Below are 13,088 nucleotides of genomic sequence, written 5' to 3'. Positions count from 1 at the left end.
TTTCTGTGGACAGAAGATGTGACTTAATCGTTGCTCTAAAGAGCTTGTCAGCTGCAAGTTCTGGGTCACAGGGAACTGAGGGCCTGACGGATGCCAGGAGAAGCACAAGTGGACAGAACTGGTGAGTCCAGGTACCTCGACACTTAAGATGGGTAGGACTTGGCACCGGACGTCCCGCAGAGTGAGGAGGGAGGCTCGGAACTGGGACCACAGTTTCTGGCTGCTGGCCTGTGAAGAGTTTCCACTCACAGGGTTTTACATGTGAAAGAAGTGAGGATGACAAAAACCTCTGTCTGTTCCACTTAACAGCAGGTCTTGTGTTCTGCGCAGATGTCCTTCATCCCCTTTTGGGTATTAAAGGGATCTTTTCTTATGAAATGGCAAAAGAAATAGCCAATAGACCTGGAGATAACTTGTGTTGGCCCAAGTGGATGACCGCCTGGGGTGGGGTGGCTCTGCGTCGAGGTTGGAAAGTCACTGGTCTGTGTGAAATTTAAAAGTCTAGGGATTCCTGGTCCCTTTCCTATGCCCCAGTCCCCATTGGGCACATGGGGACAATGATCCCCACCTGTGCAAGCTGTGGGACCTTGGACAAGAGACAGAGCTGTTTTGTGCTGGTCCCTCCATCAGGGTGGTTCTAAGATGAACTGAGCTCAATGGAGCTCACTGAGTTTGGAAGTTCCCTTCCAGGGCCCAGCACGTGATAGGAGCCTGGCAGAGAACGCCAAGTTGAGAGGGATGTTGGCCACACACGTAGAGTGACTGGGAGCCTCTCAGGTCAAGGAAGCCCCGGGATAGAGTGTGCTGCCTTGTGGGGCATGCGGTGGTGGTAGGGGGTGTGTGTGCGGTGTGTGTGGGGGAGTAGGGGCAAGGATTTGGCCTCCAGAAAGGCTTCCATGCCATGTAAACTCAGGCAAATCATTTTGCTTCTCTGCCCCAGGTTCCTCATCTGAAAAGTACAGATATACACAGTCCCCAAGTGGGAGGGTTGCTGCGTGGACTGTGAATGGTACATGGAGGTGCGTGGCACCCAGTAGGTGCCTGGTGAGCAGCAGGTCCCTCCTCCTTCTGGTCACTTTCCAAATCAGCCTCTCCAGGGGCCTCAGGATGGCAGGGCCATGGTAGGCTCCTGTTCCATGTCGCCACTCAGATGCCTCAGAAGTGCCTTGGCCATAGTGCCTGGCCAAAGCTTTGCCTGCCCCTCTACCTTGGTCCCCTCCTGCCCCAAGCAGGCCCCCACAGCAGGTCAGAGGCAGGTCCAGCCCTCGGGGGCACCCACCTAGCTGGAGTGGGGCAGGGGCTGATGGGGGGGGAACGCCCACACTCAGAGTTTTGCTAGCTGTGCCCTCCTGCTTCTGCCCTCCTGAGCAGCCAGTGGGGAAGGTTCAGGAGGAAGTTACTCAGAGTGAAGCTGTTCCGGGCCCCACCTGCGGTCAAGGTGTGAAATGTGCACCTGTCTCTTCTCTGCCACCCATCCCCCTGTTTTTTTTCTTTCTTTCACACCTCTGGGCTGTGGTTTGGGGAGATGGGAGGCTCAGAGGTCTGAGCCCTGGGCCCAGGTCCTCACAGGAAGGAAGGCACTCTTTTGGGCCAGCCAGGGAAAGGGGCCGTTTCTTCCTCCCCTTCAGTGTCTGCTGCCTCACAGCCTCCCTCCTACAGCTTCACAATGCCACGCCCCCACACCCTGCCCCTGGTTCCAAAAGCCCTTAGCTGTCAGACAAGTGGGCTCAGTGAGGCCCTGGCTTCTTGTGGGGTTCGATTACGGCCTTGGCTGTGGCAGGGCCTTTCTTAACACATGGGTTAAGAATAACACGTGGTTAAGAAGAGGCCTAACTAGCCCCACGAAGGAGTGTGGGTCTGCCCCTAGATGGGGCTGGGACTTCCACCGGCCCTTCTCTCCAAAGAAGAAGAGTTTAAGTCACAGGGAGGCCCAGGTACTGGGATCCCCCTCTTGGGCCCTCTTCCACAGCTGCCTCCTGCAGCTCTGAAACCTACTGGGAGCTGAGAACATTTTAAGTGCTGGGGCCATGCGCTGGTATGCACTCCACGCCCAAGAGGGTGATTTCCCAAGCTGCAAGGCCCTTGTTCCTTTTGGGACCAGAGCAGGAGGATGTTGCCATCATTTGTCAAGGCAGTTCAGGTGATGGGAACAGCAGGTGCCAAGGCAAGGAAATCAGGACTCAAGTGCAGTGACCTTCGTACCATCCTGTTGCCAGTAGTGCCTGGGAACTGGTGCATGAAAATAGCTTCCATTCAGCAAGACTTTTACTTCCATATACATGATCTCTTTATTTTTATTTTTTTAGAATGAGCCAGAGAGGGAGAATCTTGGGGCTCAGCATGGAGCCCAACATGGGGCTCGACCTCATGGCCCTGAGATGATGACCTGAGCTGAAACCAAGAGTTGACACTCAACCCACTAAGCCACCCAGGTGCCCCCACATGATCTCTTCTAAAGAATGGAGATGGTGGTTCAGAGAGGTAAAGTGACTTGTCCCAGGCTGGGAGTGTGACAAGATTCCTATCTAGGCTGCTTTCTTTCTTTCTTTTTTTTAATTTTTATTTATTTATGATAGTCAGAGAGAGAGAGAGAGAGAGAGAGAGAGAGAGAGAGAGAGAGGGGCAGAGACACAGGCAGAGGGAGAAGCAGGCTCCATGCATCGGGAGCCTGATGTGGGATTCGATCCCGGGTCTCCAGGATTGCACCCTGGGCCAAAGGCAGGCGCCAAACCGCTGCGCCACCCAGGGATCCCTCTAGGCTGCTTTCTGATACACTATTCTGACTGCTGGGGCTGGAGACGCCTGCTCCCCTGCCCCCACCAAAGCATACTGCTGCCCAGGGACTGGTTCCTCTAAGAGCCATGCCTTACTCACTACACAGTCCCAACAGGCATCTTGTGTCCTAGAGTATGCTTTGGTAAAGCTCACCACATCCCCATTCATCTTGCCCTGCTCCTCCCCTCTTACCAGGGAGAAGAAATGTCAGAATCTCCATGATGAGAGGCCTGGAGGACTAAGCAAAAATCTGCTAAGTGCCAGACACTTTTCACAATGTCCCCAGGAGAGTCTGTGTTGCTCCTAGAAATCTCCATCCCACAGCAGGCCAGCCCTGGAAGGCCTGGCCTGGAAAGTTCCCCATGTAGGGGGTCAGCATGCATCTGTTTCCACCACCCTACACCCGGGACGACAACCACCTCAGCCCAGGCCTGTCCAGTACAAGTGGCAATGTTGCTGATGCACACAAATCTGGTTATGGAAACCTGATCTTGATGGGTTGTCAAGTTCCAGTTGCTCCCATAGAGAACTGGGAGGATGTCCCTCCACACTGGTGAGCTGGACTACCCCTTGGAACAAAGTCATGGGTGGGCCCAATGTTTGGTCGTTGCATTCCCTTGGGTTGCCCCATGGAGTAAGGTGAACCAGGTTAAGAAGAACAGTTGACATTTACTGATGATGTAACTATGTGCCAGGCACTATTCTGAGAGCTTTATTGGGATGATTTCATTTAATAGCTGCAACTATTTAGTAACTTTGACACTATGGCTCTTATCATCCCTGTTTTACAAATGACAGAGACACGAAGTTTAAGGAGCTCATTCAAAGCCACATGACCAGCAAGTGGCAGAGACCTCCCACCTTTGCTCATCACACTATAATACCTTTTAAGGTATAAGGGACTGGGATCAAGGTGTTCCAAGAGGACCACTTTGGCCTTATCTTAATGGTTCACACAGAGACCGTATTCATGTGTTAGCTGAATGAGTAAGAAGCCATCCAAAAGGAAAATAAAATTAAGCTAAACATTGGGGCTCCTGGGTGGCTCAGTGGTTGAGCATCTGCCTTTAGCTCGGGTCGTGATCTTGGGGCCCTGGGATCGAGTCTTGCATCGGGTTCCCCTTAGGGAACCTGCTTCTCCCTCTGCCTATGTCTCTGCCTCACTTTCTGCATCTCTCATGAATAAATAGTCTTTTAAAAAAATTAAGCTATGAGCAGCCCGCGTGGCTCAGCGGTTTAGCGCCGCCTTCAGCCCAGGGCCTGATCCTGGGGTCCCGGGATCGAGTCCCACGTCAGGCTCCCTGCATGGAGCCTGCTTCTCCCTCTACCTGTGTCTCTGCCTCTCTCTCTCTCTCTCTCTCTTTCTCTCTCTCTCCCTCTGTGTGTGTGTGTCTCATGAATAAATAAAATCTTTTTAAAAATTAAGCTAAAAATCTGAGACGATAGGCAAAATTTGACTATGGCCCAGAGATTTGACTATGGCCCATGCTATTTTGTAGAAATGCGCACTGAGATATTTTAAGGGTAAGGGGCGATCACGACTTCAACTTTCTTACCCAGGACTTGGAAGACAAACAGGCAGAGCGAGAGAAGGTGAGGTAGGGATCAAGCAAACCAGGCAACAGGCAGATAATTGCTGATACATGTGTAAGGGGGTTCTTTGTACTTTTGCAACTTTTCTCCAAGTCTGATACCACATCGAAATGAAAGTTACTGAAGGAATCTTCCTCAAGCAGGATGGGTTTGGTGTCAGATGCTATTCCGGAGACCAGCTTAGAAACCTTGAGTGAAGAAAAGTGGGGGCGGAGGCTGCCTGGGAACAAGGGTTCCCTGGCTGTGGCCCAGCGGCCTTGCCCAACAGCACCGCCCCCTCCATCCCTCCATGTTCTCATTCATTTGGGGAATATAAATAATAGTGAAAGGGAATATAAGGGAAGGGAGAAGAAATGTGTGGGAAATATCAGAAAGGGAGACAGAACATAAAGACTCCTAACTCTGGGAAATGAACTAGGGGTGGTGGAAGGGGAGGAGGGCAGGGGGTGGGGGTGAATGGGTGACAGGCACTGAGGGGGGCACTTGAGGGGATGAGCACTAGGTGTTATTCTGTATGTTGGCAAATTGAACACCAATAAAAAATAAATTTATTATTAAAAAAATAGTGAAAGGGAATATAAGGGAAGGGAGAAGAAATGTGCGGGAAATATCAGAAAGGGAGACAGAACATGAAAGACTCCTAACTCTGGGAAACGAAATAGGGGTGGTGGAAGGGGAGGAGGGAGGGGGGTGGGGGTGAATGGGTGACAGGCACTGAGGGGGGCACTTGACGGGATGAGCACTGGGTGTTATTCTGTATGTTGGTAAATTGAACACCAATAAAAAATAAATTTATTATTAAAAAAATAAAATAAAATGCTGCTAAACTGGAAAAAAAATCCCTATTTAACATCAAGGCTCAGAATTGATTGGCATTGATTAACAATAAAAATGCTCTCCTCCATGTCCAGCCACCAAGCCAATATTCTGAAAGAAGTGCACTGTGGTGTTCTCCTCATTGACCAATCTGAAAAGAGAAATGGCCCCACCGGCACATAAACAATATATTTTAATGTTATTGTAACTGGATGCCGGACCAGCAGTGCAAATTGATTTTATTCGTGTTGTATAAGATAAATATCTTTAATAAAATTCTTTTATTTAGGAAAAAAAAGGAGAGATTTATTTGAAGAAATATTACAACATATAAAAACTACATAAAGTCTTAATTTCCACTCATACAGTGGTAGATTTGATATAATGCATAATAAAAAACTTTTAAAATCCAAAATGCACAAAGTACTGCACAGTTTGATCACTAAGTCATTAGTTGATAAGCAAACCTCACAGAACAGCTCCATGTCAGCCAAGGCCACAAACACTGTGAACGACACATTTGAACTGACAGATTTTGACATGTTAGAAATACAGCATCAGTGCATGTTGGGGATCCCTGGTGCCAGAAACAAGGGCGACGGGAGGGCAAAAGTAGTCCCTAAGTAGTTTCCTCCTCCTTGGTTTTAACCGAGGCACTCTCGAGCTTTGGCCAACATACAGCGCTTGATCTCCAAGCCGATGGCTTTGGCCAGGGGCGGTGGCACAGCATTCCCCACCTGTCGGTGCTTATCTAGGATGTTGCCAAACAGCCGGTAGGTATCCGGGAAGCCCTGGGAACTGGCGCACTCCCGCACGCTCAGGACGCGGTGCTGCTCAGGGTGGAGAACGCGGCCCTGCTTGCCCATGGGCTCAGGGTTGGTGACGGTCGTGCTGAAGAAGCCATCCCACTCCAGACGTCCGTAGAGGCCGGCCCAAGTGGTTGAGCCTGTTCCTGGTGTGGGGCAAGCACCAGGGGATGAGGGTGTTGAACTGTCTAGCCGCGGAGTCACAGGCTTTGCCCGCTTCCACACAGGAGCAGACCCCGCGGAGGGCCGCAGGGCTGCTGCAGCCCTTTTTCTTGTCATGGTATGTGTACCGCAGCTTCCCAGCTCCCCACCGCTGCTCGCTGCTCGCTGCTCGCCGCTCTGTTGGGGGGGGGGGCAGGCTCTTTTTACTTCCGGAATCCTGGGCTTCTTCCCTTTTCCCTCTGCCTGGCTACCTGTGACCTCTCAGCCCTGACTCCCTCCCAACCCCCCCTCCTCCCCGAGGCCTTTTGAACCAGGAAGGGAAATGGGGCCTGCTCTTCTTGAAGCTGCTCAGCACCCCCCCAGAGAACATAGACTGTGCCTGAGGCTTTCAGGCCACACTGTCCTGGGCTCAGAGGCTCTGAAGAGAATTGGGGAGTGCGTCCTTCAGAGGCTGTCACTGGCTGAAAGCCTGGGATTGTCTTTCCTAAATGAAAGTAGGCCCGCCAAACTGGGAGAGGTCACTGTCAGGAGGACTGCTCTCCCTGGACTCTGGGCTAGGGCTCTTGGCTGCTGCTGGGCTCTCAGGAAGAGGAAAAGATGCACCCTGGAAACCCTGGTGCCCATGCCAGAGGTAGTCCACTGAGCAAACGGGGCTGACCAACGTCCCTCCCTGGGTGCTTACCTCGGAGGGTACCCAGTTAGTTGTGTTTTAAGCTGGCCTCCTGGGACCCTGCATGAGGCCCCTTGGTGATGGGCCTGATCTGATCTGACAGTCAGTTTCTGCCTGACTCTTGGGCCTTCTGGGCAAGTCCTCAACTAGCCACACACATTTCCTAAAATCCCAACAGAGAGCTGGCATTGGCCTCAGGGGCTTTTTCCTGTGCAGATGCCGCTATAGCCCAGACCCTGCCTCCTCTGTGTTGAGCCCATAACTCTCCAACTGGGCACCGAGTCATCTGCACAGGCCAGGGCATTGGTGCTTGGTGCTCGGTGGTCAGAGCTGAACTGGCCTTGTATGAGGCAGTGTGGCAGAGCAGGTAAGCACAAGGACAGTGGGACAGACTGGATCGGATTCCCGGCTCTGCCATTTACTGGCCCTGTGACCCTGAGCAGGTAATTTTACTTTGTGCTTTGGTCTCCTCTGTGGATGAAAAGATGCAGTATGCTGTATGTGTACAGATGCCCAGAACCCTGCCTAGCAACGTGGTTAGTACTAGGTGTGACTTGTTAGCTACCCACCTCGGTATGGCTGCCAAGGTGCTCCTGGGACCAGGCACACCCATAGGGGCAGCTTCATTTGCAGTGAGATATGGCACACCAGGCTGGGAGGCCTGAGCCTTGGCCCTGCCTGAGTTGCAGAATTGGTCAAAGTGCCCAGGCCTTTGACCGGGGGGCCTGGGTGCCAGTTTTGACTCCTGTGCCCAAGTTTTCATGGGTAATGAGGTGAGAGATCCCTTCTAGACGAAGAGCTTACCCATCTACTCAGAGCAGTGGGTGCAGAATGCACCAGGCCTTGGAAGTTCGTCCTTGCTTCCAGGGGTCAGGCCTTTAAAGGAGCTTGAGGGGACACCAAATAGTTTCCGTGGTACCCACAGTTTCCTTGCTAACAGAATACCACATTAATTGCTGACTCAGCCAAAATGTCTTGTTGATGATGATACAGATGGGCACCATCAACAATATTAATCAGTCACGCTTAGGTAGAACTACGTATCAGGTGCTGTTTTATTTATTTATTTATTTATTTATTTTTATTTAATTGAATGAGAGAGAGCATGAGGTGGGGGACAGGCAGAGGCAGAGGCAGAGGGAGAGGGAGAAGCAGACTCCCTGCTGAGCAAAGAACCCGATGTGGAACTCAATCCCAGGACCCTGAGATCATGACCCGAGCTGAAGGCAGATGTTTCACCGGCTGAGCCACGCAGGCACCCCAAGTCCTGTTTTAAAGCACCATTACAGAGACGCCTGGGTGGCTCAGTGGTTGAGTGTCTGCCTTTGGCTCAGCGGTGGGGGGGCCGTGATCCTGGGGTCCAGGATTGAGTCTCGCATTGGGCTCCTTGCAGGGAACCTGCTTCTCCCTCTGCCTATGTCTCTGCTACCCTCTGTGTGTGTGTGTGTGTGTGTGTGTGTGTCTCATGAATAAATAAGCAAAATCTTTAGGGAACACCTTGGTGGCTCAATCTGTTGAGCCTCTGCCTTGGCTCAGGTCATGATCTTGGGGTCTTGGATTTGAGCCCCGTATGGGGCTCCTTGCTAGCGGAGAGTCTGCTTTTGTCTCTCCATCTGCCTCTCTCCCTGCTTCTGCTCTGTCTCTCTCTCTCTCAAATCAATAAATAAAATATTTAAAATAAAATAAAATCTTTTAAAAAATAAAGCACCATTACACATACATATCCTCACAAGTCTTTGACATAGGTTCTATTTAAATTCCTATTTTAAAGATGAGGAATCAGACGCAAATAAGTAACTTGCCGTGGTTAAACGACTAATAAGCAATAAGCAGCAGAGCCTGGATTTCAAACCAAGCAGTCTGGCTTCAAAGACCACACTTTTAACCACCCTCCTCTACTGCCTCAGGTTTGAAGAGGTCATCATGTGAATTTAAGAGGAGCAGAGCAGCCTGAAGCTGACCACCCCCACCCTCCTAGCTGGGCCTGGTGGAAGGGTCATTGTGCTGCTCATATGCAAATCCCCAGCCAAGGTCCCAGAGTGGCTAAGCCAGTGCGGGAACTGGGGTGGGGGGGGAACCAAGGCAGGGCCCCTTTCTGGAACTGGGGAGCAAGCTGCCTCTGGCATTTCACAGCTGGGTGCCAGCACAGGAGATGAAGGACAGGAGTCTGGAACAAGGAGTGGTTGCTATGGAAACCAACAGTGTGGTAAAGCTCAAAGCTGAGCCTGTCTGGGTCTAAAAAAAAAAGGCAAATGGTATTTTAAAAAATTCTAGATTGTTTTGGAGGATACCTTAGGACAAACCCTCTGTGGAATTCAGATGAATTTTTAGCATATTTGCTCATGAATAGAGGTCTTTCACATGACTACCCAGAGCGTCTATAAGTTACTGTAGCTTCTAGTATAGCTGGAGAGGCAAGAGCACTTGCCTCTGAAGAGGCCCAAGATGGGAGGGGTGAGGGGAAGGGAGGCGGTGGGGTTAGGAAGTGAATTGGAAGAGGAGAGAGGTTTTCAGGGGAAGTAGGTGCAGGGAAACAGGTTGGAGGGAATGTTAGCTGAAGTGGGGTGGCAGGGAGGGGACAGAAGGTGATTCAGAGCTGGAGTCCACAGCACTGATTGACCACCCCGAGCCCAGCCTGCCTCTAGGGGGTCTCTGTCCACCTTTACCACGAGGATGGCATCCACAGTGGCTTCTCGGCTTGTCCTCTGCCCTCATGTGAAGTCTGGGAAGTCTGGCGGAGATCTGTTTAGGGGTGCTTGGGTGGTGCAGCTGGTTAATTAAGCATGCAACTCTAGATTTTGGCTCAGGTCATGATCTCATGGGTCTTGGGATGAGCCCTGCATTGGGCTTTACGCTCAGTGGGGAGTCTGCTTGAGCTTCCCGCCCCCCCCATGTCAAATAAATAAGTAAATCTTAAAAAAAAGGAGATATGTTTAGTCTCTTTGTACTCCAACCTATTGGCAAGAAACCTCTGCTTTCTCATGTAATGCCCCTTCCTGTCACTGCTATTACTATCCTGAGACAGGTGTTGTCTGCAGCATGTGCTTTGGCCAACACTAGCCCAGAGAGTGAAGGCTGTTCTGTGATCTGGTGCCAGCTTCCTGCCCTTACCTCTGCTTGGGCATCCTATATCCTAGCCAAAGTGCTGCTAGCATACCCCACTGTTTCCAAGGCTTGGCTGGCCTCTGCTTAAGTCCTACCCATGCCATCTAGGACCCAGAAGTGCAGCAGAATCACGAAGCCATGAAAATGAAAGACTCCCTTTATCTGGATCCCATGGCCCTGCCCTGAGGGACCCAGCTGTTGGGGTAGGACAGAAAGGAGAGCTGAGAACAACCAGGGGAGAAAGCAGGAAGCTCCAGTACTCCGTGCCTACCTTCCTGACACAGAAAGAGACTGGAGGAATTCTGTGGGGCAAGTCTCTGAGAGGAGTGCTCCTCGCCATCTGATCTCCAGTCTTCTCACCCTTGGAACTGTTCATTCCACTGGTATAGAGAGGCCAAGGCAGGCTCTGGAGGATCTCAGTGGCAGTCCCACTGAGTACAGACGATCTGTAGCATGCTACTAGTAAATGGACCTTATGAGTGGGCCGTGGTGTCCGTCAAGCCTCAATTTCTTTCTTTCTTTCTTTTTTAGATTTTATTTATTTATTCATGAGAGACACACAGAGATAGAAAGGCAGAGGAAGAAGCAGCCTCCACGCAGGGAGCCCGATGCGGGACTCAATCCCTGTACTCGATCCCGAGACTCCAGGATCATGCCCCGAGCCGAAGGCAGACAGGCTCAACCGCTGAGCAACCCAGGCGCCCCCCAAGCCTGGGTTTCAATCCCATATTAGCCACTTGATAGCTGGATGATCTGGGCGAGTCACTTCACTGCCCTGGCCTCAGTTTCCTCATCTGAAAAATGGAGATAATACGTACCACACATGGCAAAGATGTCATGGTTCTTGAGAGGACTGCATGCGATTAATTTAGGTAATCACCTGGTGAAATGCTTGGCCTTCTCTGCTACCCTCTCTAAAGGAGCCACCCCATCCCTCTCTACCCTTTTAGCTCACTTTTATGTTCTTCCTAGCATTAATAACCACATGCTATTTATTTGCTTCTTTATTTATTGACTTTCATTAGAATATACTTTTCACAAGAGACATGATTTTCGCTCTTTATTTTTATTGTTTTTATGTTCACTGTTTCTTTATTTTTAAAGATTTATTTATTTGAGAGCGAGCGAGAGCAAGAGCAAGAGCGAGGGTCAGAGAGAGAGAGAGAGAATATCGAAGCCGACTCTGGCTGAGGGCGGAGCCTGACTGGGGGCTTGATCTCAGGACCCATGAGATCACAACCTGAGCCAAGAGTCAGACGCTCAACCAACTGAGCCACCAAGATGCCCTTATTTTTGCTTTTTAAATCACTATATGCTTCGTGGCTTGAGTAATTTCTGACACATGGTAGGTGCTCATAAGCATTTATTGAATGAGTTTATAAATGAATGCATAGTAGGTCCTGAAAGCGTAGACACATGATGTATCTGTGTACGGCTTTAACTCATGCGTAAAGGTCTTGCACACACAGAGCCTGCAACGCTGGCTAGCCTGTGACCTAGCACAAGGCACGTTCTAGGGGAGAATTTGTCCAGGGCTAACAATGCTTGTTAGCATAGGAACTGTTATAAAGACAAGAGTTATCAAACTTGTTTGGTCACCATATCAGCTTCCTCGGGCCACCATAACAAATGGCCACATGGAGGTGGAACTAAAAACAACAGAAATTTATTCTCCCACATTCCAAAGGCCCAAAGTTCAAAGTCAAGGTGTCAGCAGGGCCACACTCCCTCCCGAGGCCCTATTGGAGAATCCATTTTTTGCCTCTTCCAGCTTCTGGTGGCTGTTGGCCAGCAGGCCTTGGCTTGTGACTATATCACTCCAATCTTTGCCTCCACCTTCACATGGCCCCCTCTTCTGTGGGTCCAATCTTCCTCTGTCTCTCTCTTATAATGACACTTATGATGGCATTTGGTGCCCACTCAAGATAATCTAGGATAGTCTCCTCATCTCAAAATTTCTAACTTAATTACATTGTAAAAACCTCATCTCCAAACAAGAAAGTAATATAACATCCATGGGTTCCAGGGTTTAGGACCAGACGGATCTTTGGGAACCCTATGGTTTTCTGCAACTCCCCTGCTATGACTGTAGAGTACATTTAGAAAAATAGTGACTTGAGAAAAACGTGCTTTTAGAAAGAAGGGAGGCGGAGATAGGAGTAAAGGAAGAAACAACTCCTCCAAAATTTAAAAGGATACTACAGATTGTCAGTCCCTCCTCAGCATGGGAGGGATCCACCAAGCTCTCCTGCTAATTCTTTTTGTGGGTCAAGGACTGGGATCCATGGCTTACAAAGATGTGAAGAGGTAATTATGTCTGATGGAGAGTAATGACTGCACTGTGCTTCTCATTTAATTAGCCTGGGGAGGGTGTCTGGGTATGGATGGTTTTCAAGAGCCCTCCAGGTAATTGTAATGCATAGCAAGAGTGGAAAACCACTAGACCATACATAGTGTTGAGGAGATGCGGATTTCAAACACTGCTGTTAATGAATATTATCTTTAAGAGTAGTAACAAAGTTCACAGTGTTGACACCAATTATTCACCCTCTTGACCTTCTCTGTGAGATAATAAGGATGCGAAAGTGCCAGGAACACTAGCTGGCTGCCTGGGGGGAGTTAGGAGTGTGGGGGTGGGCTGGGGAGGCGATGCTCAAGCAAGTGTGAGGTGCAGAAAGAAAGCAGAAAAAAAAGAGAAAAAAAAAGAAAAGAGAGAAAAAAAGAAAGAAAGCAGAAAGCATGGCTGGAGCCACCGATGTTCAAGAACTCAGCCCCCAGATGGAGACTCCAGGGCCAAGGCTGGGGGGGGGACATAGGCAAGCAACAGAGAGCCCCCAGGACTTTCCAGGAAGAAAGAGGAAGGTGCTGTTTATTTAAAAAAATTTTTTAATAAAAAGGGCAAACCCTTGGGCTGGTCCCAGTGGTCAGTGGCCTGTATTCCCTCCTGGCTCAGTAGGCTAGGGCCACCCTGCCATCACTGCTGAAGTTGGAGCAGGGGTTGTCAGCAACTCCACTGGCTCTCTTCTCTGAAAGAGAAGCTGGCCTTTCTGATAGGGCGAATGCTTTTGATGCCAAAATATTTTTTTAAGTATTAAATGTGAAGTGCAAGCCAAGTGATATGAAGGCCTCACAAAGGATACACAAGCTCTTTTCTTGAGGTT

This window comes from Nyctereutes procyonoides, unplaced genomic scaffold (assembly GCF_905146905.1).
Source record: "Nyctereutes procyonoides isolate TBG_1078 unplaced genomic scaffold, NYPRO_anot_genome, whole genome shotgun sequence".
Taxonomy (NCBI): domain Eukaryota; kingdom Metazoa; phylum Chordata; class Mammalia; order Carnivora; family Canidae; genus Nyctereutes; species Nyctereutes procyonoides.
The sequence above is the reverse complement of the archived record's forward strand: the minus strand, read 5'-3'. Positions refer to the sequence as shown.